At 42.6% G+C, this 26,226-nt stretch overlaps 1 long non-coding RNA gene and 1 pseudogene across 4 annotated transcripts in view; both read left to right on the top strand.

The window, feature by feature from the left end:
* LOC120367756 (uncharacterized) overlaps nucleotides 1-26,226 on the top strand; it is a 394,209-nt gene that overhangs the window by 317,448 nt on the left and 50,535 nt on the right. The window lies entirely within an intron of this gene.
* On the top strand, nucleotides 24,339-25,589 carry LOC141583936 (large ribosomal subunit protein eL31-like; annotated as a pseudogene).

Raw genomic sequence — 26,226 nt, 5'->3', positions numbered from 1 at the left:
TGAAAATGCTAAATCTAATGAGTGTAACCTGGAAAGTAATTTCATGGGCTGTAGTACTTTGATGGCAATAATTCTTGGATGTCAAAAGGATAAGGACACAGTTTTCTGCTTCTAATTTTATTCTGAGAAAATGGTGGTATTGAGCTATCCATGGAGTGCTCCTGTAGATTAATTCCAGTTTTCCTTTTGTAGAGGAGATTTAAGGGAAGTCTTAATCTGCTTTATATTTAACTCTTATCTCCATGCTGTGAATTAAAAATAGAATGCTGGACTGTAGTCTCACCCCCCGGACTCTCTGAGGGCTCAAGTTACTCCCGCGTCAGGCTGGGCTGAGAGCCGCTCCAGGTCTCTCTCTGGCTCAGTGCCCCTCCCAGACTTTCCAAACAGCTGCCTCATCTACATTTTTATCCAAGAGCCACATGTTAACCTGTCTAAAGTGAGCAGTTCTTATTCTATGATTCTTGAGTAACATTTAGCGTTTTCCTCAGGTACTTTTCATTGTTCATGAAATTCGGTGAATTCTGAATCCTTCCAGAAGCTACAGTCTGGAAAACTGTCCCGTAGTTGTGTTCTCCTAAATATTTGCGTAAGGTGGAGTGAAAGGTAAAGAGCCTTTCATCTTTTTTACTCATCATCTGGTAAAAATTGGCACTGGAGTACGTCCCCTGCCTTCCCTTCTCCTCTCTCCCACTCTTCTCCCTTCCTTCTCCCGCCTCCACACGTTTTCCTAATTCTCTTTCCCATTCCTGTCTGAGACAGCTGGGAAGGGCGGGAAGAGTTTGCGTGTTGGGAGGAGCCAGAGTCAGGGTAGGTCCCTCTCACCTGCTCACCTCATATCCAACCTGGAGCTTCAGAAACACAACTGAGGGTCAAATCCAATAACTAATCATCAGGTCAGTCCGGAGATCAAAAGAGGTAAGAAATCCCTATGGGAACGTCTGCTATGGCTTTGGTTTCTGGTATTTCTAACCGGGCAAAGGTTGCGTGTGTGGTGAATCTTGCGTGTCTGGTCCAAGTGCAGGGACAAAGCGAACCACACGGTAAGCACAGTGGCAGAGGCGCTCTGTAGATTCCGTCCTGCCCTCAATGTGGATACATGTCCTCCAGCTCCTTTGCCTCCTCCATCTTGCGCCACCAGCAAGTTTCAGTTCTAAAGGCTTAACCAAAAGGAGGCTATTTCATATGTTGTTAATTACAAAAATTTGCCAACTCTGGGGAAGCCTTTGTATCTTTCACCACCACAGTCATGAGAGCAATGCCAGTAACCAATTACTGCGTGAGCTGTACTGTGGGGGTGCTGAATATATATTCGAAGAAAACAGAGCCCCTCAAAATGTGGGGCCACCCACCCTGTTGGCCAAATGGCAACATCCTCCAGGATGATGCTTTCCAAACTGTGAAATGTTGAGCTTCATTGAACGTGAGATCAATTTAGTTGTGAAGATTGATGTTTTGAAAAATAAAGTAGAAAACAGTGAAATGGAACAAAAGAGAAAAATATCAGCAGATTTGATAGGAGTGATATGAGTATTATTTTGTGAAACTTCAGTCTTGATTAAATACACACATCTCAGTCATCTACAGTGGAGAGTCTGATGGTGCTTACCCGGACCTGTGGGCTCCTCTACCTCTCTCAGCCTCGGCAACTGGCCATGTGACTGAGACCCAGCCGATAGAGTGTGTCTGGAGGGATATATTCCACTGTCAGATATGGCCCTGAAAACCCTCCCACACAGGCTCTTCTGCCCGTTCTTCTTTCCATATACCACTAGATGACACCAGGGCCATCTTGAAGCCACATGCTCTCAGAAGCACATGTAGAAGCAGCCTGGGCTCTGAGCCATCATTTGGAGGAGTGCCACCCAAATGGAGTCACCTGATCAGGGACATCAGCTTTGGATTTTGTGTAAATGAAAAATAAATGTCTGTTTGGTTAAGCCAGATTGTTTTACCTACTTTGTGCACACGTGTGTGTGTATAGGTGTGTTGTGCACACGTGTGTGTGTGTAGGTGTGTGCATACCTATGTGTGGGTGTATGCATGTGGCTTATGCCACGACATCTATTTCTTAATGCAGATTTCAGTCAAAAACATGTGAAGGCAAGTGTTCTAGACAGCGTGTTTCAAAATGTGGTCACAAATCAATTTCAGTTGATTCGCTTGGGATACTCATTAGAAATGCAGATTTCTGGGCCCTACTGAGAGCTACTGAGTCAGGATCTTGGTGCTGGGGCCTAGGAATGTTTAAGATTTTTAACAGACTCCATGAACCTTATGAACATTTAAGTTTAAAAGCCACTTTGGTTCCAGCATTGGTAGAAATGCTTTCTTGGCAACGCTGGGGCTGGTTAAATCTACCAAGCATTATACCTATTTTTTTTTCTTTTCTTTTTTTTTTTTTGGTCATTGTTCAAAGTGCAAGTCTCTTCTCATTCCCCACTCCATCTGTACTCTACGTAATTTCATCATGATAATACAGTGTAGTGATTCTCAGAATACCTCCCGATTTTCCTCCTCTTCCTAAGCTTTTACTGCCTTTGAAAAGGCCTGTTGCAAAATTAACAAATGCCCCTTTCCCTACAGTCTTTTCCCCAACCATTTTCTTAACCTTCTGATTCTCCCCAAGTTACCTGTTCTGCTCCTCACTCAAATGGGAGCTGCTCATTTTTCATTTTATGTACTCTTCTCAGAGTCGGCAAGTAGGTCAAATTCCTTCCTTAGTATCAACTGCTGCTTCCCAACCAGGACTCTCCCACTCTTTTAGATAGGCCTGTATCAATTAGAATGCTTGTGGCTGCAGGTAGCAGAATATCCAACCAGAAGAGCCACAAACAGTAAAGACATTTATTATCTTACATGATAAGAAGTCAAAAGGTTGAGTGATATATGGCTAATTCAACAGGTCTTTCCGTATTTCCACTCTGTCTTCTTCAGGATATTGAATTTAATTTTATCCTCAGGTTTGTGTCCTCATGGTTTTGAGATAGCTGCTGCCACTCCAGTCATTACACCCCTCACTGCTACATCTGAATTAGGTTCCTATGGCTTCTGTAACAAATACCACAAACTTGGTTCTTAAAACAACCAAAATTTATTCTCTCACTGGTCTGGAAGCTAGAGGTCCGATGTGTCACTGGGCTGACATCCAAGTGTTAACAGGGCTATCCTCTCTCTGAAGGCTCTAGAGGAGAATCCGTTTCTTGCCTCTTCCAGATTCTGATAGCTGCCAACATCCTTTGGCTTATGGCCACATCATTCCAATCTCTGACTCCATCTTCATATTACCTTCTCGTGTGTGTGTGTGTGTGTGTGTGTGTGTGTGTGTGTGTGTGTGTGTTCTCTCCTGTCTATATCAAATCTCCCTCTTCTACCCTTCTCTTATCAGATCACTTTGTGATTCCATTTAGGGCCCACCTGGACATTTCGGGACATCCTCTCCACCTCAGGGAGGATATCCTAATCATATCGGCAAAGACCCTTTTCCCATACAAGGTAACATTTACAGGTTCCAAGGATTAGCACCTGCTATTTCCCAGGGGAATTATTCAACCCACTATAATGTCAAAAGGCGGAAAGTGCAATTTCTCCTGCCCTACGATTTCCTAACAAGGAGGAAAATCTTTCTCGGAAGCCCCCAGCATATTGCTGGGGTTGGATCATGAACTAATACCTGTGACCTCCACGGGAGAAGGAAGGCTCTATCAGCAAGAAAAACAATGAGAGGATGAGGTTAAACATCATCAGCATCGGCCTCAGGATTCCTGCTCCCTGAAGGCCCAGGCCATCAGTCAAGCCCCCACTGCCTTTCCATGACGTTGTTCTCATATTGTTTTCTGCTCACTCCTCCTCAGTCATTGAAGCCTGACATTTGTCTCATATTCTTTCTATCTGACCTGTCTAACCACCAACCACTCAGTTCTCTGACCTCCTCATCTTCCAATGACCTTCCACACTCCATCTCCACCTTCCATTCTCGCAGCTTCACCCCAGACCTGGACATCCTCCTGAAATAACAAGTACAGATAACTGCCCTCCAGCTACATTCCTCTCCCTCCAGCTGACTCTGTTAATTCCCATCACTCCTCCTCTCTCCTTTCTTCCCATCCCCCCGCCACTCTCGGCTTGAGTTTCCTCCTATTCAGAACATATTACTTATATTCTAAATTCCCTTGACCCTTGATCCTTCCAGTGAAGTTATCTAGCAAAACCCCACTTCTGGATGAACCCCACTGTTTACTTGCTCAAAACTTTTAGCGTCTTAATTCCCACCTCTCTACTCAGGACAGATAACTTTATTTCATGTTTCACAATTAAAACAGAAGACATCTGAGAGAAACTCCTCAACTTTCCACCACTAAATATATTTGCCTATGTACTGGGACTTTTAATCTTCCATCCTTGTTGCAACGAAGTGGAACTCTGTCTACTTCTACCTCTAATGGGTGTCTACTTCTGTCGACTTAATTCCAGAAGATTCCATGTTCCACTTTCCTTTCTCAATTCCTGGCTTTCCTCTCCCGGGCAGAGGTGGTAGGACTTTGGGGGGCAGGTTGGTATGAAAAGGAGAAAAGGTATCCTCGTCACCCATACCTAATTCTACTTCATTTTCGGTAGTATTTTTGTCAACCTCTCTCCCCTTATTTTTCTCATCTTTTCTTCTCTTGTGCTTTTGTTTCTATGCTTCTTTCACCTTGGTTAGAAGTTGATCCAGTGTAAAAAAGACACTCAAGTTGTATATCAACATCCTCAAATTTTTGTCCTCTTTTCCATATTTTCTTTCTGCTTTTGGAAAGAAAAATTTTAAAAATAAAGAGTGCTGGCCGGGCGTGGTGGCTCACGCCTGTAATCCCAGCAGTTTGGGAGGCTGAGGTGGGCAGATCAAAAGGTCAAGAGATGGAGACCATCCTGGCCAACATGGTGAAACCCCATCTCTACTAAAAAACACAGAACAATCAGCTAGGCGTGGTGGCACGTGCCTGTAGTCCCAGCTACTCCGGAGGCTGAGGCAGGAGAATTGCCTGAACCCAGGAGGAGGAGACTGCAGTGAGCTGAGATCGCGCCACTGCACTCCAGCCTGGCGCCTGCCGACAAAACAAGACTCTGTTTCAAAAAAAAAAAAAAAAAAAAAAAGAAGAAGAGTACTTTGCTGTTTTATAGCCTTCCATAGGGGCACAGGAAACACCTTGAGGGAAAATACAATCTGATCATTTGCCTCGGGATCTGAGTTGAACACAGAAGTGGTTCCTGTGGGTGGGTGATATAGTTGCCTCCACCCACTCACCTTTCACCCTGTTCCACTTTGCTGCCCAAGAGGCAAGTCTGTTTATTCTCCTGCTGAAAATGTCTCCGTGGCTCCTTTCCAACTTTACCTTTCACCTCAGCTCCGCCACGCCCCCTATGCTTCCAGGGACCCTGGACTGCCTGCAGTCACCTGGGCTGTTTCATACTTCTGTGCTTTCTTCAGGTTGTTCTTTTCTGGACTCACCTCCCACCTTGTTCTAGCTAACACTCAGCCACCTTCAAGGTTCAGTGCAAGAATCTCCTTATGTATTAAGAAGCTTTTTTCCCTCATCATCTTCCTTCTCCAAACTGACCTTTGCCTTCATTTTGTCTCCCTCTAAAAATACCTCATGTGTCACACTTTGTTTTACATGTTTGTATCCTTTTAAAATTAATTTACACATTTGTATCCTTTTACTTGATCGTAAGCTCACTGAAGGCAGGCATTGTGCTTATTCATTCTTTCACTGCCCAAGTAACTCACAAACACTTTCTTTTTGTAAAAGAATACATTAGTACAGAAACAAAATATGAAAGTCTGTCTCGCCTCCCCTATATTATTCATACTTGAACCTTCAGTGTCTAATTTAGTGTCTGGAACACAGAAGCCCCCACAACGGTTTCTTAAATGAATGAATGAATGAATAGCCCTCTAAGGTGCTTATCTTCCACCAGTGACACAGCTGATCATAAATCTGAGTTTACCCATTCACCGCTTGTGTTTCCTCAGTGCAAGGTTACACCACATACATGCTCTCTTGTGATTTATTTTTGCTAACTTACTGTCTGGGTCTTCAGTCTCCTCTAGGTCCTGTTTACTTTGAGTATTCAAAGCTCTGCTCCTCTGTTGGAGCAGTTTACATTTGGAGGAAGTTTTCCCACTGCCTGTGCAGTGTAAATTGGTTTCTAAACAATCTTGCCCACAGTCTCCATTAATATTGTATCGGAGAGGAAGGCAGGATACAATATTCAAAGTAGCAAGAGTTACTTTTTAGGATGATTGAATATGATGAAGGAGCCAAGGACAAAGGGTAATTTATTCTAAAGAAAGTCAACACCTTTGCTTTGCACTAGCTTTTGCAGTTAAAAAATAGGGCTGGTAATTGGACTTGCTTTATGAAAATCTCATTAGCATTAGCATATAACTAAAATGCACAGCTCCATAGTTAATTGCAATCCTGCACTGCGGTTAACAACTACAGTGATGACATTTGCATATTGCACATAAAATTAAAAATGCATGTCAGATAGGTGCTCTTTCAGGAAAAAAAAATCCTTGAATAACATTGCATTCACTACAATAATTGGAAAGATTTTGAATTTGAATGGAAATTATATGTATAGTATGAGCTTTAGAAAGACAGAGGAGCCTGATCAAAGAGGAGGGGAAACTAAATCTGAAACACTGCATAGTCAAAACTCTAGCAGCTGGGATCTTCTTCAAGGGCAGGGACATGTAATACTGAACTGTGCGTGCTTTGTGCAAATGTAACCCTTTCATCCAAAAGTCTCATTTCACTTCACAAGCAGCAGTCTCATCTTGGTGCTCTTCCTCTAGACTGTAAGCTCCTTGAGATCATGGACTTGATCTTTTGAAACCTTTGTATCCCACAACGCTCAGCATGTAACAGAAATTCAATTATTTGTAGACGTGAACCAACTCAAGCTGCCCCCTGTAACTGAATCCAATGGACATGAGAGGCTGTGTGGTGAAGGGTTAAGAGGGGGATGTTTTCACGTCTCCCTGAACCTGGCTCTACCACTTACCTTGAGTCAGATATGCCAACTTCCCTAAGCCTCTGCTTCCTACTCTGGAAATGGTTTCTGCCTTATAAGGTTTTTGAAAAGATTCGGAAAAAGAATGCATGTAAAGCACTTAGCGCAGCACAGTGCCTGGCATATCACAAGTGCTGTTAGTATAGTTGTTACTGTTGCTTTGGGGTTAAAGATCGTGGGAAACGGCGTGTTGAAATTGGGGTATAATTCACTTCATAGGTCGGTCCTGATGTCAGTCACTTACATGACAAAATGATGTTACCATGAATTATATGACTTGCCACAAGGGCTGATCACTTTCGTTCTATTTCACCAAGAAAGAAAATGAGATATTGCCAAGAGAATGGAGGGGCGAAAGACAACGATACCGATCTTTGGATGGATAATACAAAGCCCCATTTCCAGGCTTTGGGGTTGAGTCTCCTCTAGGAAGATAACAATAAATTGTCTGTCTCTTGGAAGATAATCGGCCAGAAACCCAGGTCAGGAAAGAAAGGCAGAAGTTACAAGGTGGGATTTTTCTGCAGGAGACTGAGATATTTTATTTGTTCATTCATTCACTCATCATTCAGCTAATATTATTATATCCACATCTGTGCAATGCACTGTGCTCAGAACCCTGAGGGACACAGATGACCATGAATGTGAACCTGACCAGTATGTAATTAGAAATTCTGAACCAGAAAGGTGAAGGATCAGACCTAGAGATAAAGTTGAGTGTCATCAGCACGGAGAAGAGCTGGAACTCTAGATGCAGGTGCGCTCCCTGTGGCTGTTTACTGGGGAACACTCCCACTTATGAGATGGGAAGGGAATTGGTGCTAAGGAAGGAAGCACAGGAGAATTGCAGGAAGAACGAGGGCAGAGAGGCCTGGGAAGCTGAAAGAGGCGAGAGTTTGAGCTTGTAGCATGGTAGTTGCCATTCAGCCTTATGTACAATAACATGAGTGAGGGTCACTGAATTTCGTAACGAGGAAATCCCTGGTGGTTCTTCTGCAACAGGGAGATTATGATAAAGTGGTATAGAGAGGAACTCGACATCAAGGGGTGGGTGAAAAATGAGAGGGTAGGGAGGAAATGTAAGAAAATGCATGCTATGCTTTGGCAGTAAAAGAAAAAGGCTCAGCCGGTAGCCTGAAGGCATAACAGAGCTGGAAATGATGTGTTTGGGATTGGAGAGACCTAGAATAGAAGGAGCCAGTAAGAAAATAGAGACAATGGAGGAGACAGCTGGAGATGGCCGCACCCTCAGAACAAGATGCAGCCGAGGAGGAGTCTTGTAAGCTGCTCTGTGTGACTGAAGATAGGACCTTCACCTTTGAGGGAGGTGCCCCCTTTCCCTGGCCCTGCAGCCCTGGTTCCTACCTGTATCCCAAAACATACTGAATCAAAATGTTCAGTTTACTCATCTGTCGTCTCCTTTGACGGTGCACTCCTAAGGGCGGGAATCATGCCTTCTTGATCTCGGCATCCCCAGTGCTTAGTTCAGGGTCTGGCACAATCAATACTGTCAAACCGAACTACGTAGGCCCATGGTACACTGGCTGGAGGGCCCAGTAATTACACAGCCCCTTAGCAGTCCTCCCACCTCTCGCCCCACTTTACAGATACCTGATATTAAGGTGACAGCTGCAAGAAGTCTCGGTGTAGTTCACTTACCTCCCCACCCCCATAACTGGGGAGAACAGGGCAGAATGTGCAGGAGCCTCACCTCATGCTAAATATATTGTTCAAGGCACTAACTGAAAATAAAGCCAAGAGGCCACAATCCTCTCCCTTCACAGCTTTCCTTAGAGTCTCTCACCATCTTCCTACTTCTCTCTTACTCTTTTCGTTCCAGCTCATCTGTTTTGTTTTGTTTTCAACTCCCCACTTCCTGTGTCCTATTTCCACTTTTGGAAGCCTGTTTTTAGACCCAAGCCTTTCATTTGCCTTTACTCAAAGATTTTCTGAAGACTCGATATCTCTAAGCAAATGACCTTGAATCATAATCTGGCAATTAAGTTTGAGTCCACATGTTTGTCACCCCTCCCCATCTTTTTATTGTCGTTTGGGTTTTGTTTCTGCTTTTGTTTGAGACGGAGTTTCGCTCTTGTTGCCCAGGCTGGAGTGCAATGGTGCAGTCTCGGCTCACCGCAACCTCCGCCTTTTGGGTTCAAGCGATTCTCCTGCCTCAGCCTCCCGAGTAGCTGGGATTACAGGCACGCGCCACCACACCTGACTCATTTTGTATTTTTAGTAGAGATGGGGTTTCTCCATGCTGGTCAGGCTGGTCTTCAACTCCTGACCCCAGGTGATCCACCTGCCTCGGCCTGCCGAAGTGCTAGAATTATAGGCAAGAGCCACTGTGCCCGGCCACCCCTCCCCATCTTACATGGTTCCAGTTCATATAAGACCTCAGTACCTAAGAGCTTCTATAGAACAGCCATTCCTGGGACCCTCAATTTGGGGTAAGAGGCTTTCAAGGAAAGTGTCAGAAATCCCCACAAGTCAAAGCTGTGTACCCAGTTGTCCTGATTCTGCTCAATAAGTCAATAGCTTGCAAAGCTTTCCAATGAGAAACAAAGAAACTTTCTCCCCTCCCCCGGCACTTATGCTTAAAACATAGCTATTTTTCTTTTTCTGGAAAATCTTACTAGTAATCCCTTTAGGTCACATCCCCTACTATTCCATCTGAACACACTGGCTTTCCACGTATTGCAGGATTGGGACAGGCCTGGCAGTGATCCAGGAACACAAAGGGGCAAGTAAAGTGGGGTGCAGTTTTATTACTGACCACCTTTCTCTAGGGGCCACTGCACTTACCCTCCTCTGTGCTGCAGTTTGCAGAGCCTGAGGTCCAAGCAAAAGAGGCATTGTCTCACAGCCATAAAGCGTGAGCTGTGTTTGGGGATTGCATTTCCCTGCTTCTCGCTCGTGCTTGTTCTTGTTTCCTGGCACAAGGGCCTTTGCTCCTGGAATGGCCGCTTATCTCGGCCGACTGCTATGTGCCAACACTGGGCTCATTTGGTTGTTTTGAAAAGTCACGTGAAGTTGATCATTCTTTCTAATGCTACCTTGGACTTACGTGTGCTAAATAAGCCTCAAACACCAAAACTGCCTTAAAACCCATACCAAGCTCCACGAATGACTTCCTCCTGGGCACACTGGCACCAGGAGTCGCCCACGCACCCTGCCCAGCTAATTCTACACCTCTTGTCTGTGTTGCTTTTCCCCGGGAATGCTAGTTAGACCTTCCGCTCTTCCCCATCTGGAGGCATTTGTTTCCCTCTACTTGCCCAGTGGGGCTCAGAATTTCCTATGGATCAGCTTGGGTGATGGGGGAGGGAGGCATGGACACTGGCCCTCATGTCTCTGCAGGACAGTGGGGAACCGAGGAGTCCCTGACCAGCTGCCTTTCACAGGTTGATGTGACCCCGACAGCTTCTCCCCTGCCTTGCACTGTGCGCCCACACCGTTTGCTAATCTGCCTTTCTCCCTGCTGGTGCCTTTTTCTGGGGGAGAACCACAACCATCTCCAATGCTGTGATACAGCCTCCTACAGCCCCGCAGAGCCTCTGAAAAGCATACCTGAAACCTTGATTCTGTCCACCTGCATCCTCCGAAGCTCACCAAGAAGGGGGCTGCTTGTGTATCCGGCTGTCAGCCATTTGCCATCCACGTCCGGCCCAGCGAGCTGTGTTGGGGCCAGCACCGCTTTAGTACCGATACGCTGGCCGTCTTCCAGGCTCTCGTTGCTGAAGAGCTCTCTTTGCATCTTGCTATTATTGAATACAAAGTATGAGTCAGAGGTGATGCTGATGAAACCTTGGGCAGGTCATGACAACAAGGGCAGACCCAAGCCACGGGGGGTGGGGGTACGGGGAGAGTGGGCCAGACCTCTGCTCTGCAGAACTGTGGTTTGTCCTGAAGCCCGGTGCTGTGTTAGTGCAAACAACATCAAATGCAATTCAATTACAACTGTGTCCTCATCACTGGGCCAGGCTGTCAGAGGCACAGAAGTATATGTTAGTTTCTGTAGGAGTTATGGCCAGCAGCCCAGCTTCTTAACTGGATTTAGTTTGAAAAATAAATGCCTCACTGGACAGTGACACTTCTCAACTCTTTCAGGGAAGAAAATTTTTGCTTCGGGTAGGCTGATGTGTGACTTTAATAATCTTATCATTAGTCCTGAGTCGGGTGCGGGTCATTCAACGTTGTCTTTCATCTTTTGTGTATATTGCTGTCATACAGTGGCAGCTGGTGAATGACTGTATCAGGGACATTCAATGATGCCCATATTTTGAGAGGTTAAATTTCCTAGAAACCAGCTTCTCGTCTTTGTGTGTCCTGGCTTGGGCTCTTTAAAGAGACTGAAAAAGAATGTTCTACAAAATCCTGTCTTGCTCCATGGTAATGAGGTCAGACAGACCTCCCCGGGAGACTGACTGGAGCTGCCATGTAACTGTGGGGTGGCCTGGGAAACCTGGAGACATTTGGGCATGCTGAGTCACTGCTGCGGCTCAGGTCCAGCTCAGGCTCCTGTCACCACTTTGGGTACTTGGTGGTACAATAGAGATGTCACTGTGGTAGGGCCTGGAATGAGGGCCTGTCATGAGACTGGTCCCTGGGAAAGAGAACAATAAGTAGTTTCTAGTTACTTCTTATTAGAAGGAATTTCCTCATGGAAAATGCTCCTCCATTAAATAGGATTTTCTCTGTACAGAACTTTATTGCTTATGACTGTTGGGTTCAATTCCCATTGGCATCTGAGAGCTGGAAAATGACATCTGTCATCGCAAGTTTTCTGGGGAAAAAAAAAAAATTTCTTTTTCCTCTGTTGGTCAAAAGCCAAGTCATTAATTGCCAACCAATAAAGGTACAGCCAAAGGGAAAAAGAATTATTAAGAGTTTTAATTGCCCCTGAAATTCCAGATAGAAAATTTTACATTCAGTTACACCTGATGTAGCAGAAAACTCTAAGGGACTATCTAAGTTCTTTGGCCAAACTAGATTTGGTTTATTTAACATTCCCTAGAATGGATCATTGGCTGGGACTTGTACATACGTTTGTTATATGGGGATTTTCTCAGATAACCTCAGATGGATTGTAGCAAGATGAAACATATATATGTGTGTGTATTTATGTCTATTTATATTTATATCAGTCTGGTATATTAATCATAGGGTACTAAATTATTATTAAAGACACAACTATGTGATGATGTATTTTAACTAGCATGTGAAATGCAAAAATATTTTTAGGTACGCTGGCATTTTATACCAAAGGAATGCAGAATTTGGCTTAAGAAAATAATAAATTAGTAAATTAAGTGAGGTGAAAAGTGTTGGTCATCTACAGAAAAAGGTCAGTAGTTCAAATTGTGGAATCTGGGTTATTTCTTTTTCACTGCCCAGGACTGTTATATACCCAGAGTTCTCCCCACATTATGAAGCATTGATAACGTTTTCAATTTGTTACTACCCACTGGAGTATAATGTAAATTCTTGCGTGTGTTTTAATAATTCTTTGGAAACCATCCCTTGAATTGCTATTCATAGAATAGGAAGGAATTACTTGCGATGTTCCACATGTTATTCATTAGGACTAAGATCAAGAAAATACGTGTGTGTGTGTGTGCGTGTGTGTGTGTGAATGCGCGCGCGCACACACACCAAGGACTGGAAGATTTCTGGATCAGCTCCGATACTGGTAAAAAAAAAAAGACATAAGAGTAAAGAAATGTAAGAGGAAGGCCAGGCTCATTGGCTCATGCCTATAATCCCAGCATTTGGGTGGTTGAGGTGGGCAGATCACTTGAGGTCAGGAGTTTGAGACCAGCCTGGCCAACATGGTAAAACCACGTCTCTACTAAAAATATAAAAAGTAGCCAGGCCTGGTAGCATAGGCCTGGTGGTATAGTCCCAGCTACTCAGGAAGCCAAGGCAGGAGAGTTGCTTGAACTCCAGAGGCAGAGGCTGCAGTGAGCCAAAATCACATCACTGCACTCCATCCTGAGTGACAGAGCGAGACTGTGTCTCAAAAAGAAAGAAAGAAAGAAATGTAGGATGACAGTGGCAGTGGTGGTGGAAGCCACAACCTGATTATTGCAGTAGCAGATTGCTTCATGGAATGGCACTCAGAGGTTGTCTTTGATTTTAGTTTATATCTGAAAGAAGAATTTTACATGATTTCACACAGAAGGCATCATTTGCCTATCCAGGGCTGTGGTTACAGAAAAGAGATCTGATCCCTTGGCTTTTCCATCTAAGACTATAAGCTGATCCATTCATTCTTTGAACAAATATTTATTGAGTACCTATTATGCCATAATAGTCTTAGAAGTAGCCTGAGCATGGTGGTTTACACCTGTAATCCCAACACTTTAGGAGGCCAGGCAGGAAGATGGCTTGAGCCCGCGAGTTCAAGACCAGACTGGGCAACACAGCAGTGCACACCTGTAGTCCTAATTACTCAGGAGACTGAGGTGGGAGGATTGCTTGAGCCCAGGACTTTAAGGCAGTGGTGAGCTATGATTGCACCACTGCCCTCCAGCCTAGGCAACAGAGCAAGACCCTGTCTGAAAAAAAAAAAGGTAGAAATAGTCTTTTATAAGTTGTAATATGTAAAGATTAGTATTAATCGTTGAAGTAACAAGGGAACCTGAAGTAAAGTGTAGCTTAGAGCTCTCCCTGAGGCATGCCATGTTAGCTGGCTGTACAGAAATTAAAGTGGGCATGCATTTTGCTATCTGGGCAGGTTTCTACTAATCGAATTGCCATTATGTGTCTTAGAGGATGAATAGGTAAAGAAGTTGATCTGCAAAGTACAAGTTTGCAAAACTAGGGTGCTTTTCTTTTGGGACATAGGAAAAAGAAAAACTTGTTTTAGAGGGCTGGGAGCAGGAAGGAACTTGAGGTAGAGACTAGAGGGTCATGGGTTTACATGTTTAAAAAAGAGGTGAACATAGGATTCAGAAGTTCAGAGTCAGGACAAGCTAAGTAAACCTGGTCTTAGAGCAGCAGCTATTATTCTATGATCGTTTTAAAATGCCTTGCAAACTCTGAAGCTCTAGAACTAAAGCTCAAGGATATAGAAAACTTAACTACAGAGGAGGAAACCTAGGAAGAAGTTTGAAAGAAACTAGGAAGAAGTTTGCGATTTGGTTTTGTCTAGATTATGTTTCTATTAAAATATGAACATAGCATTTCTACAAAATACTTTGCAAAATAAAGGCAGTTCCTAAAATGGGGAGGTTTTCAGGATTACGTTCTCATGAATCACTGATGTTGTGCTTATCATAACTAGGTAAGGTGGGGGAGGGAGTTCTAAGAATGGTAGCATTTACATGCAAAAACCAAACTCGTATAAGCCATCATCATAAAAGAAACATGCCGTAAGTGAATGCCCCAGGGCTAAAGTATGATTTGAATCAGTGAAAGACAGGTGCTTCTAGCTGGGAAATGATCTGATAGGCTGTTCCGTTGCAGAATAGACACGTACCAGATTGTTGTACTCCACCACACACCTATGGATAGTAGAGCAAAAACAAAAACTTTGGAAGTTTCAATAGCACTAATCATCGTTATAGAAAAAGCACTTTTCCCCCTATGTTAAAGCCACTATAAAATAACATTGTTTCATTGCTGAATGCACGTAAATCATTCAGCTATTTATGTTATGAATGATCTAGATACTATTCTATTGCATTATAGGAAATAGCCCAGATAAACTTTGGAATATCTCCAAGTTCTATGATTCCCTTGTCAAGAATACATGTAATATGCAAAATATATATGATAAATACACACACACACACACACACACACGTTTGCATTTTGCCTAAGACTGTCTCCCTTCGGTAAATCCATTTTCTATTCTAAATATTAGATACCAAACCACCAAGTATATAACAGAAACGAAGTGGAGAGCAAGGTGGAACAAATGTGTGTTTCCACTACAAACATGTTTATATTGCAAATGTATTTGTACTCTTATTTTTAAGAATATGTAAGTACTGTGCTGATTAATGACTATAAATTTCAGAAAATTACTGGGTTTATCAAAGCTTTTATCATTATGTGTTCTCTCTTTTAACTGAATACTAAAAGTACAATTAATATAAATGGATAGTTCTTAAAAATTATGGATATTAGAAAGGAATTCTCAAATTTGTTACTGTAAAATTTGAAGTGTTAGATGTGGTAGGCCTTTTCTGAATTTTTCCCATTTTTTTTCTGAGGGGACTATGAGAAGGAGATGCAGCAGAAATATTTTACGGTGTTCTATATATCGTATTTTATCTGTTTCCACAAAAATTACATGCCTATATTTAATTATGTAGCCCTTAAATAGGAGAAATTATAATTCTATCAATTTGAGAATACATAATCTTTTAAAAACACATTTAAGATATAAGCCATATGTTATATTGAGTAAATCAGGTGTTGAAATAATGTGCTTTACTTTCGAATATAGTATCCCAGTATTTTTTAAGTTACAAAAAATTGGTAACAGCCAAAAGTATATCAGAATAAATTATCAGGCTCATAGCTCTGCTGGAGGAGGATATTGTTTTGACAGTTGAAATTTGACTAACCGTAACCTGATGGAACGTGGATAACGAGATGATGCCCGTAGTTTGGGACAAGGAGCTTGCCTTCGGCCTGTGAGTCACTATTAACAATCCTTGCACCCACGGGCACCAACACTGACCACTGTGGCCCTGGAAATAAGTTGCTCAGCTGACTCTTTAGTGGCACCCGTAACTCCAGTAGTACAGTCATTCTTCTTCGGATTGTGAGAATTGTCCACTGAAGATTCGTGGCAGCAATTTTAATCTGCATCTCCTCCTCTTCCTCTCACAATGTCCATCCATTCATTCGTTTATTGAAAAATATTTACAGTATGTCAGGAACTGTGCTAGATGCTGGGGATACAACACAGTCAAACAATCACACAACGAGCATATAATCACAAACCAAGATAGGTGCTGTGAAGGCAAGGATAAAGCCATGACAGAATCTAACAGCGGACCCTGAGATCAGATGGGGAGTTAGGAAGGGCTGTCTTAAGGAAGGTCAGCTTGAGTGACAGCTGAAGCCGCACTGACAAAAATAGCAGCCACTGTATGTGGTTATTTAGATTAAGTAAAGTTAATCCTTTCTTTTTTTTTCTTTCCTTCCTTCCTTCCTTCCTTCTTTCTTTCTTTTCTTCTTTCTTTCTTTTTCTTTCTTTCCTTCTTTCTTTTGCTTTCTTCTCTTTCCCTCTTTCTTTCTCACTCTGTCTCCAGGCTGGTGTGTAGTGGCACGATCTTGGCTTACTGCAACCTCCACCTTCCAGGTTCAAGTGATTCTCCTGCCTCAGCCTCCCAAGTAGCTGGGACTACAGGCACGTGCCACCAAGCCCAGCTAATTTTTTTGTATTTTTAGTAGAAACGGGATTTCACCATGTTGGCCATGATGGTCTCAATCTCTTGACCTCGTTATTTGCTCGCCTCGACCTCTCCAAGTGCTAGAATTACAGGCATGAGCCACTGTGCCCAGCCTAAAATTCAGTTTCTAATTCAGTTTTTCAGTCACACTAGCCACATCAAATGCTCAGCAGTCACATGTGGCTAGTGCCTACGGAACTGGACAGCACAGGTGTATAACATTTGCACCACTGCAGAAGTTGTACTGACCAGCGTTGGTCTAAATGATGAATAGGAATTAACTGGCAAAGGGTGAGCAAAACCACTATAGACAGAGAGTGCCATGGGCAAAGGTTCTGTGGTGGAGGAGACAGTGTACAAACTGTTACAGAAACTACAGGCCATGGATTTTAGCTGGATAAGGAACAAAGGGATAAAAGAAGAGACCTGATGAATTGGTAGAAAGTAGAAGGGGGTCACTGTGCTGAAATCTACATTTAGACACAGACTAGTTATGGTGGGTGGAATGGCAAGGGCGAAACAGGTGTGGTCAAAAAGCAGGATACTTGAATCAGTGGTTTTGGTGATAGATTCATTATAGATGATGACAAGGTCCAAATGTGACCCTGAGAATGGGTGGCTAGGATGGAGAGAAGCTAAAGGTCATTGGAGATAAGGAAGTTGGAACGCAGAGGCCAGATTATCACATAGGTCAACTCTGCATTTTGAAGTTACTGCAGTGATTGGCTGGGTTTGGATTTGAAGGGAACAGTCCCAAGACTGAATGGAAGGCCCAGAGATGACAGCTACCAGGAGGGGGAAAGGAAGGCTTATCAGATAGCTGGACACTGACTCAGATGAGAGAGTGCAAGGACAAGGGACCTGGGAAATGACAATGGGGAACAATGGGACACCAAAGCCCTCCTCCACCTGATGTGAGAGAGCTGACAGTCACCACTTTAGAGGACCACAGGAGAAGCAACATCCTCAGGGAAATCTCAGATTTTAGTTGGAGCAAGAAGGTGAAGGGATGGTTGAGAGAACAGATCGATGGCATAAGGGAGTTTGCTGAATGCAAAGCAACGGTTCCAGAAGGCATGTGGAAGCCCTGGGCAAGAGCAGAGAAACAGAGGGCTCATTCCAGGAGCAGTGGGGAAAATCATGCAAAGAGATTGATGACTGAGGTGAACTTATTTTAAGCATTAACTGATAAAAAAAAAAAAAATAAAGTGAAAATACGTCAATAGGAATGGGAGTGATTACTGGTCCTACTGCTACAAGGACTTGGCTCGCTGGACCTGAGGAAGGGGTGTTTCTGCAGGAGTTTCTGCACAGGCCACTGCTTGGGATGTTCTTGAGCCAGAGGTTGCAGTTTCAGCTCCTGGACAGCTTAGCATAATATTGGCTTCAGAGGCTTAGGCTTCGACACCTGACACAATGTTGACTGTCTCAGAGCTGAGGTATTAAGAATACCACAGACTGGGGCCGGGCGCGGTGGCTCAAGCCTGTAATCCCAGCACTTTGGGAGGCCGAGGCGGGTGGATCACAAGGTCAAGAGATCGAGACCATCCTGGTCAACTTGGTGAAACCCTGTCTCTACTAAAAATACAAAAAATTAGCTGGGCATGGTGGCATGTGCCTGTAATCCCAGCTATTCAGGAGGCTGAGGCAGGAGAATTGCCTGAACCCAGGAGGTGGAGGTTGCAGTGAGCCGAGATCGCGCCATTGCACTCCAGCCTGGGTAACAAGAGCGAAACTCCATCTCAAAAAAAAAAAAAAAAAAAAAGAATAACACAGACTGAATACATGAGGTGTGAAGAACCTCAGAGATTGGGTATTAGTTAGTTCAGTCCCAGAGAGTAGGGCAATTGGCACTCCTAGAAGATGCATCTCCATACCTGAGCAGCTTGTGGTACACTGGTCCCAGGACTCTGCAAGTGATACGTGCGATTTTCCAATCTTTTTGAATAAACAGCATGTTCTCATTAGTCTGTAATTGTAGATCAGAGGATATTTTTATCAAATATAATCATTGGGCTCTGTAATTCATGAACTCCGCTTGCAACACATCTTCAATTTTTACATTGTGAAAACTTGCAAGAGCTGCAAGTTTTGTGCTGTTTTTAATTTAGTTCTAACAAAATCTAGCTGGAGGTTCTGTCATAAGATTAATAAACATGCATTATTTGGGAGGTTATTTATTATTTTAATTAGGTGGCATTATTTTTCCCTTCTGACAAAAGCAATCAAAATGACAAAAATTGAATTGGTGAAAATGAACTGATCCCCAAAGGTTATAAATGTTATTGGAAAATGTCAGGCATATATTAAATTTCTTGAATTTTAAGCAAAGAGGGTTAGTCAGGTAGATACAGAGTGGTGACTTCCTATCAGTGAAGAATCTGGCTAGAAGTAGACAGAATTCTAGAGATAAATCCATCAAAGCCTCTATAGATCAAGAAACTGACACTTAGGTGCAGTGACCATTTCCAGTGACTCTGACCTTCACTGACAAAATGTCAGGCAAGACATAGTACCGTAAGGCCAGGCGCAGTGGCTCATGCTTATAATCCCAGCAGTTTGGGAGGCCAAGGCAGGTGGATTGCCTGAGCTCAGAAGTTCTAGACCAGCCTGGGCAAAATGGTGAAATCCTATCTCTATAAAAAAATACAAAATTTAGACAAGCGTGGTGGCATATGGCTGTAGTCCCAGCTACTTTGGGGACTGATGTGGGAGGATTACTTGAGCCTGGGAGGTTGAGGCTGCAGTGAGCCAAGATCATGCCACTGCACTCCAGCCTGAGAAAAAGAGTGAGATACTGTCTTCAAAACAAAACAAAACAAAAAACCCCAAAGACTTCATACCAGGAACCAGACAGAATGACGGTAATATTATAAACATTAAATCTCCAATATGGAAAATTGTAGGGTCTTAGACTTTGACTTATTATAGAATTGTCTGGTCAGTATTAAAAACCCTTGCAGATGGTTATCTGCTCTTCCTTGACTACTTCCCTTGATTGGATGTTGTATTCTCCCATAGCAGCTCATTCTTTACGCAGTAGCGGTTTACGTTGGAAAGTCTTCACACTGAGCTGGTGTTATCCTTATAATTTCACCTCCCTCGAGCTGAGATCTGCAGGTGTTAGCCCGTGACAGTTATGTTTGCTCGAGTTCTCTTCTTTTCCAGGTAAGATACTTCTAATTCTCAGAGCTGTATGTCATATGTGAAGCAAAAGTAAAATAAAAAAAGAGGAGAGAAAATAATGTGTTTTGGCCAGTTACTAGAACTCAAGGAGTTAGGTTTACTCTGCATCGTCAAACGCAAGCTTCTCAACCTTTTGAGTCAGAGGCATATCCTTATCAGTCCCTAATTGAGCTCTGAAAACCAAGAATTCCGGTTGCAGTGCACACTTGCTTTTTAAATTGTAAAAAGAACTAGCTAGCCTGGGCATGGTGGGCTATGCTTATAATTCCAGCACTTTGGAGGCTTGGGTGGAAGGATTGCTTGAGCTTAGGAATCTAAGACAAGACTGTCTTAGGCAACATAGCAAGACACCATCTCTACACAAAATTAAAAAAACTAGCCAGGTGTGGTGGCACATGCCTGTAGTCCCAGCTACTCAGGAAACTGAAGCCAGAGGATGGCTTGAGCCTGGGAGATCAAGGCTGCAGTGAACTGTGATTGTGATACTGAACTCCAGCCTGAGCAACAGAACAGTACCCTGTCTTACACATACACAGAATAGAACTAGCTATTCTGAAAAAACAGGACAATTGGTTGAGTGTGGTGGCTCACACCTATAATCCCAGCACTTTGGGAGCCCAGGGCAGGTGGATCACATAAAGTCAGGAGTTCGAGACCAGCCTGATCAATATGAAGAAACGTTGTCTCTAATAAAAATACAAAATTAACCGGGCATGATGACACACGCCTGTAATCCCAGCTACTCGGGAGGCTGAGGCAGGAGAGTCGCTTGAACCCAGGAAGCAGAGGTTGCGGTGAGCCGAGATCGTGACATTGCACTCCAGCCTGAGCAACAAGAGCGAAACTCCGTATCAAAAAAAAAAAAAAAAAAAGAACAATTATAACACAAAGGAGAGTATTAGCATCCCAAAAATGTACACTTTTTACTTGTAAAAAGTCTGAGATCACTAAGTTAATATAAGAATCTACAAACTGCATATTGTGCTAAAATATAATAGTACTAAAAACATTGCAGGTTTGTTATAAAAAATAAAATTCTTAATCGTTATTTAACTGTCTTTAAAAAAAGAAAGAAAACATTTCTTTCCACCTCTTCAAATATTAAAATTCCAGGAAACAACTGATATGCTAGGATATTCTTAGCTAAGATTTAAATTAGATTTGAGAAAGTTGGGCATGTGTCATTTTCAATGGTTCGTAAAGCATAAAAACACAAATTTACGTTGATTTTTGATTCTAATTTAAATCCTAGAGGGAACTCTTTTCTTTATTTTCTAGAAAATCTAGTACATGGATAGTGTTTATTTAAATATGTACAAATATAATTGTCCTCATGAATTCAAAGTATAAAATTACTTCGTTCTTAAACCAAAAGGCAGATGAACATACACACTGTGATGGTTAATACTGAGTGTCAACTTGATTAGATTGAAGGATACAAAGCATTTGATCCTGGGTGTGTCTGTGAGGGTGTTGCCAAAGGAGATTAACGTTTGAGTCAGTGGGCTGCGAAAGGCAGACCCACCCTTAATCTGGGTGGGCACAATCTAATCGGCTGCCAGCGAGGCTAAATAAAAAGCAGGCAGAAAAAAAATGTGAAGAGAGACTGGCTTAGTCTCTCAGTCCACATCTTTCTCCTGTGCTGGATGTTTCCACCCCTCGAACTCCAAGTTCTTCCGTTTTGGAATTCGAACTGGCTCTCCTTGCTCCTCAGCCTGCAGATGGCCAGTTGTGGGACCTTGTGATCATGTAAGTTAATATTTAATAAACTCCTCTGTATATAGATATATCCACTGCATTAGTTCTGTCCCTCTAGGAAACTTTAATACACACACTCATCTAACAAACCTAGCCACACCAAAGCTACAGAGATATCGATGTTTCTTCAGAGACTGATTTACCTATGGACAAAAGCATTTTTAAAACACAGTCTAAGACATCAGAGACAAATCAATTTGACTGGAATTTTGTTACTTACAAATTGCTTTGAGTCTGGTGGGATTTTCAAATTCTGACCCTAACTAGATTTGGCTCTATGTAAATTTGTAGTTAAAAGATTTCACTCTGGATAGGTCTATAACCATTTATTTACCCATATATTACAGGTCTTTTTGGCTGAAGAGAACTAGAAAAAGGTGAACTCTATTTATTAGACTGCCCACAAGAAGAATAAGTCCAGTGAAAACATTTTTGTCAAGTATTTCCCATTTGTTTGCTAGGATAATAGTGGTGTTAAACTTGAGAGATGTATGTATGTGCATGTTCAAATCAAATTTGGTAATTATATTGCTTTATACAATGATCATTCAATTTGCTTAGCGCCTACTACATGCTAGGCATTTTGCAAAATGTTGGAAGAGATTTAAAGACAAATAAGATAGTTCTCATTCCACATTGTGATTGGTGAAACTGATACCTGAAGAAATAATTATGATACAGCATAGTATATTATCAGATATAAAAATTGTTGTTGTAGTATAAAATAACTTATTGTAGGCTGGGTACATTGGCTCATGCTTATAATCCCAGTACTGTGGGAGGCCAAGGTGGTCGGATCACCTGAGGTCAGGTATTCAAGACTAGCCTGGCCAACGTGGCAAAACCCCGTATCTACTAAAAATACAAATATTAGCAGGGCATGGTGGCAGGTGCCTGTAATCCCAGCTACTAGGGAGGCTAAGGCAGGAGAATCGCCTCAACCTGGGAGGCAGAAGTTGTAGTGAGCCGAGATCGCACCATGGCACTCCAGCCTGGGCTATAGAGCGGGACTCTGTCTAAAATAAATAAAATAAAATAACATACTGTACTATAGTAGAAAAATTCAAATACAAGTTCCATGTGAAGTGAAGACTTTTAAACTATACTGAATAATGCAGAAATTTTTAAAGGTTAAAGTTGCAAGATGAAATTGCCCAACTCTTTCAAGACCTTTTATTTTGCACATTTCTGATTAAACAAAGTATATTGTGTCTCTCTTTCTAGCTTTCTGAGCACCTCAACTTTGCTTAAATCATTCTAAAAGATTTTTCAGAGAATTTCATGGAAGAGATCATTTTGAGCTAAGCCGGAAATGAGGACTTTCTGAGCAGGAAGGAAACTGAATACCATTCCAGATACGAGAAACTAGAGGTACAAAGGCAGAGAGGTGAACTCTGGGGAATGGGAAGCATTAGGCTGCTTACTGGGGTGTGAGAAGGGAAAAGGTAGCAGATGCAGCTAGAAAGGAGCCAGAGCCAGGACATGAAGGGTCTAATAAACATCCTCAGGCAACAGAGAAAGGACGGAACATCTTTTGTTTTGTTTTTTACTGTTATTTGTAAATAATTTCCAGTTTACAGAAAAGTTGAAAGTATGAATAGTATAAGGAATGCCTGTATATCCTAGTTCACCTGTTGTTAATACTTTATCCTACTTGCTTTTTCGTTTGGCCTCTTTCTTCTTTTTCTTATAAATACATGTGTGTATGTGTGTGCACATATACATTATCCACACACACAAAGAATTTTTTCTGTACCATTTGAAAATAAATTGATGGATCATTATGACCTTCTTCTAAATATCTGTTCTTTTTTGGTAAAAGTAGGGCTATTCTCTTCTTAACCACAGAACAGTTATCAACTTTGGTAAATTTAACCCTAATAAAATACTTTTATCTACCTTGAAATTCATATGCCAGTTTTGTCAATTAAAGCAATATCTGTTATGACATTTTTCCTCTTCCAGAACAGGATCAAGTCTAAACTAAAGTGTTGTAGTTAATTGTCATGTCCATTTACTATTTTAATGTAGAACAGTCCTGCAGCCTTTCTGTGACTTTTATGATTTTGACATTTTTTAAATAACATAGTCCACTTTATTTTTAATAGAATACATCTCCAGAAAGGCCCTGGGGAAGGGGGAAAGCTTTTCTGGCAATTAATATCAGCAACCCACCAAGGAACCAGTGGAAGAAATCCAAGATGGCTGACGAAGTGCAGCTAGTACACACCTCTTCCGTGGAGAGGATAAGAAATGGCAAGTAGGTATTCACACTTCGAATAGATCATCTAAGAAAATGCTAGAATTCAACAGGAAAGTGGTAGGAAGCATCAAAAGCAAAGGAGAGGGAAACCGGGCAACCTACTGAGCCAAGATCAGCTGGAAGCTGAGAAAACCTCCCTTAAACAGGGAAAGGGCAAGTGAATGACCCCCAGGGCTCCACATTCCCGCCACAGACTTCAACATTCCTAGCCACAGGAAAGCGCCTTGACTCTCATGAGCCCCCAGACTAACACACAGAGCCACTTAGAGAATGTGTAGAGGCCCTACTCCGGAAAGAACCCTCACACTAGTCCCACAGGCTTCTGAACCCTAAGCAACTGCCACGTGGCACCATTCTGAGAACTCAGCCTTCAAAGGACTGTCAAAGGACACGGGAGGCTGGCACTTTTACACACACCAAGGACAAATCTTAACTTCCTCCTCTGCCACAGGCTGTTGCTGGGTCAAAATGTGAGAAAACTGCACACCCCACAGCTGCCTTCCTAAACTGCTCTCGCTCAAAGGGGCCCCACCCTCCTCAGAGACAGGCCCACAGCACCAGCCACCACTGTCCCTACCTGAGCATTCTGCCAGCAGTCTGGGAACCACTGGCCTTTGCCTATTACAAGCAGTGCTTGGACACACTCGCAGAGGGCCTAAGGACAAATCCATGATCCTGGTCCTGTCCCCCCAGTTCTCAAGCACCCTGTCCAAGGGCCTGGAGATTGCCCTGCCCAGCCACTGTTGGCAGCTGAACACTTATTACACAAAATGAAAAGCAAAAGCAACCAGGAATAGCGATACTTACATCAGATAAAACACTCTTTAGCCTTTCCAACTTGGACCTGGCAGAATGGCTCCTGCAAAGAAGGGTGTCAAGAAGAAAAAGGGCCGTTCTGCTTTCAATGAGGTGGTGACCCGAGGATATGCCATTAACATTCACAAGCGCAGCCATGGAGTGGGCTCCAAGATGCGTGCCCCTCAGGCACTCAGAGAGGTTTGGAAATTTGTCATGAAGGAGATGGGAACTCCAGATGTGCGCACAGATACTAGGCTCAACAAAGCTGTCTAGGCCAAAGGAATAAGGAATGTCCCATACCGAATCCATGTACAGTCGTCCAGAAAACGTAATGAGGATGAAGATTCACCAAATAAGCTCTATACTTTGATTACCTATGTACCTGTTACCACTTTCAAAAATCTACACAGTCAATGTGGATGAGAACTAATTGCTGATCGCCAAATACATCAAATAAAGTTATGAAATTGCCTTCAAAAAAAAAAAAAACCACTTTAAGTCAAAAACAGTAAAAAACAAACAAACAAACAAAAAGCCACTATACAATGATAAAGGTGCCAATCCAGCAAAAGGAAATCACAATTCTAACAATATATGCACTCAGCACTGGAGCACTCAGATCTGAAAAACAAATATTACTAGATCTAAAGAAAGAAACAGACTGCAATAAAACAATAGTGGGGGACTTCAACGCCCCACTCTCAGCATTAGGTAGATCATCTAGATGGAAAAATCAACAAAGAAGCAGTGGATTTAATCTGCACTTTAGGCCAAATGGACCCAACAGATATTTACAGAACATTTTATCCAACAACTACAGAATATACATTCTCATCAGCACATGGAATGTTCTTCAGGATAGACCATATATTAGGCCACAAAAGAAGTCTCAACACTTTTTAAAATCAAAATTATATCAAGTTTCTTCTCAGATTACAATGGAATAAGACTAGATATCAATACCAAGAGGAACTTTGAAAACTACAAAAATACTTGGAAATTAACAGTCCTGACCAACCACTGACTCAATGAAGAAAGTAAGATGGAAATTTAAAAATTCTTAAAACAAATGAAAATATAAACATAACATATCAAAATCTATGGGCTACAGCAAAAGCAATGCTAAGTGGGAAGTTTATAGCAATAAACACCTAAATAAAAAAAAAAAAATAGAGGCTGGGCGCAGTGGCTCATGTCTGTAATCCTAGCACTTTGGGAGGCTGAGATGGGCAGTTTGCTTGAGCCCAGGAGTTTGAGATCAACCTGGGCAATATGGCAAAACACTGTCTCTACAAAACACAAAATATTCGCTGGGTGTGGTGGTACATACCTGAGTCCTAGCTGCACAAGAGGCTGAGGTGGGAGGATTGCTTGAGCATAGAAGGGAGAGGTTGCAGAGACCTGAGAGTGTGCCACTGTACTGCACTTGGGCATGTGCAAGAGAGTGAGACCCTGTCAAAAAAAAAAAAAAAAATTGGGATTGAGTACAGTGGCTCATACCTATAATCCCAGAACTTTGGAAGGCTGAGGCAGGTGGATCACCTAAGCTTAGGAGTTCAAGACCTGAGTAATATGGTGAAACCCTGTCTCTACCAAAATATACAAAAATTAGCCCGGTATGGTGGCACACACCTGTAGTCTCAGCCAGCCCAGAGGCTGAGGTCAGAGGACTGCTTGATCCTGGGAGGCAGAGGTTGCAGTGAGCCAAGGTCTCACCACTGTACTCCCAGCCGGGTGACAGAGACCTTGTCT

The sequence above is a fragment of the Saimiri boliviensis genome, chromosome 3 (genome assembly GCF_048565385.1).
Source record: "Saimiri boliviensis isolate mSaiBol1 chromosome 3, mSaiBol1.pri, whole genome shotgun sequence".
NCBI classification, from domain to species: Eukaryota; Metazoa; Chordata; class Mammalia; order Primates; family Cebidae; genus Saimiri; species Saimiri boliviensis.
This window is presented reverse-complemented; position numbering and strand designations above follow the sequence as displayed.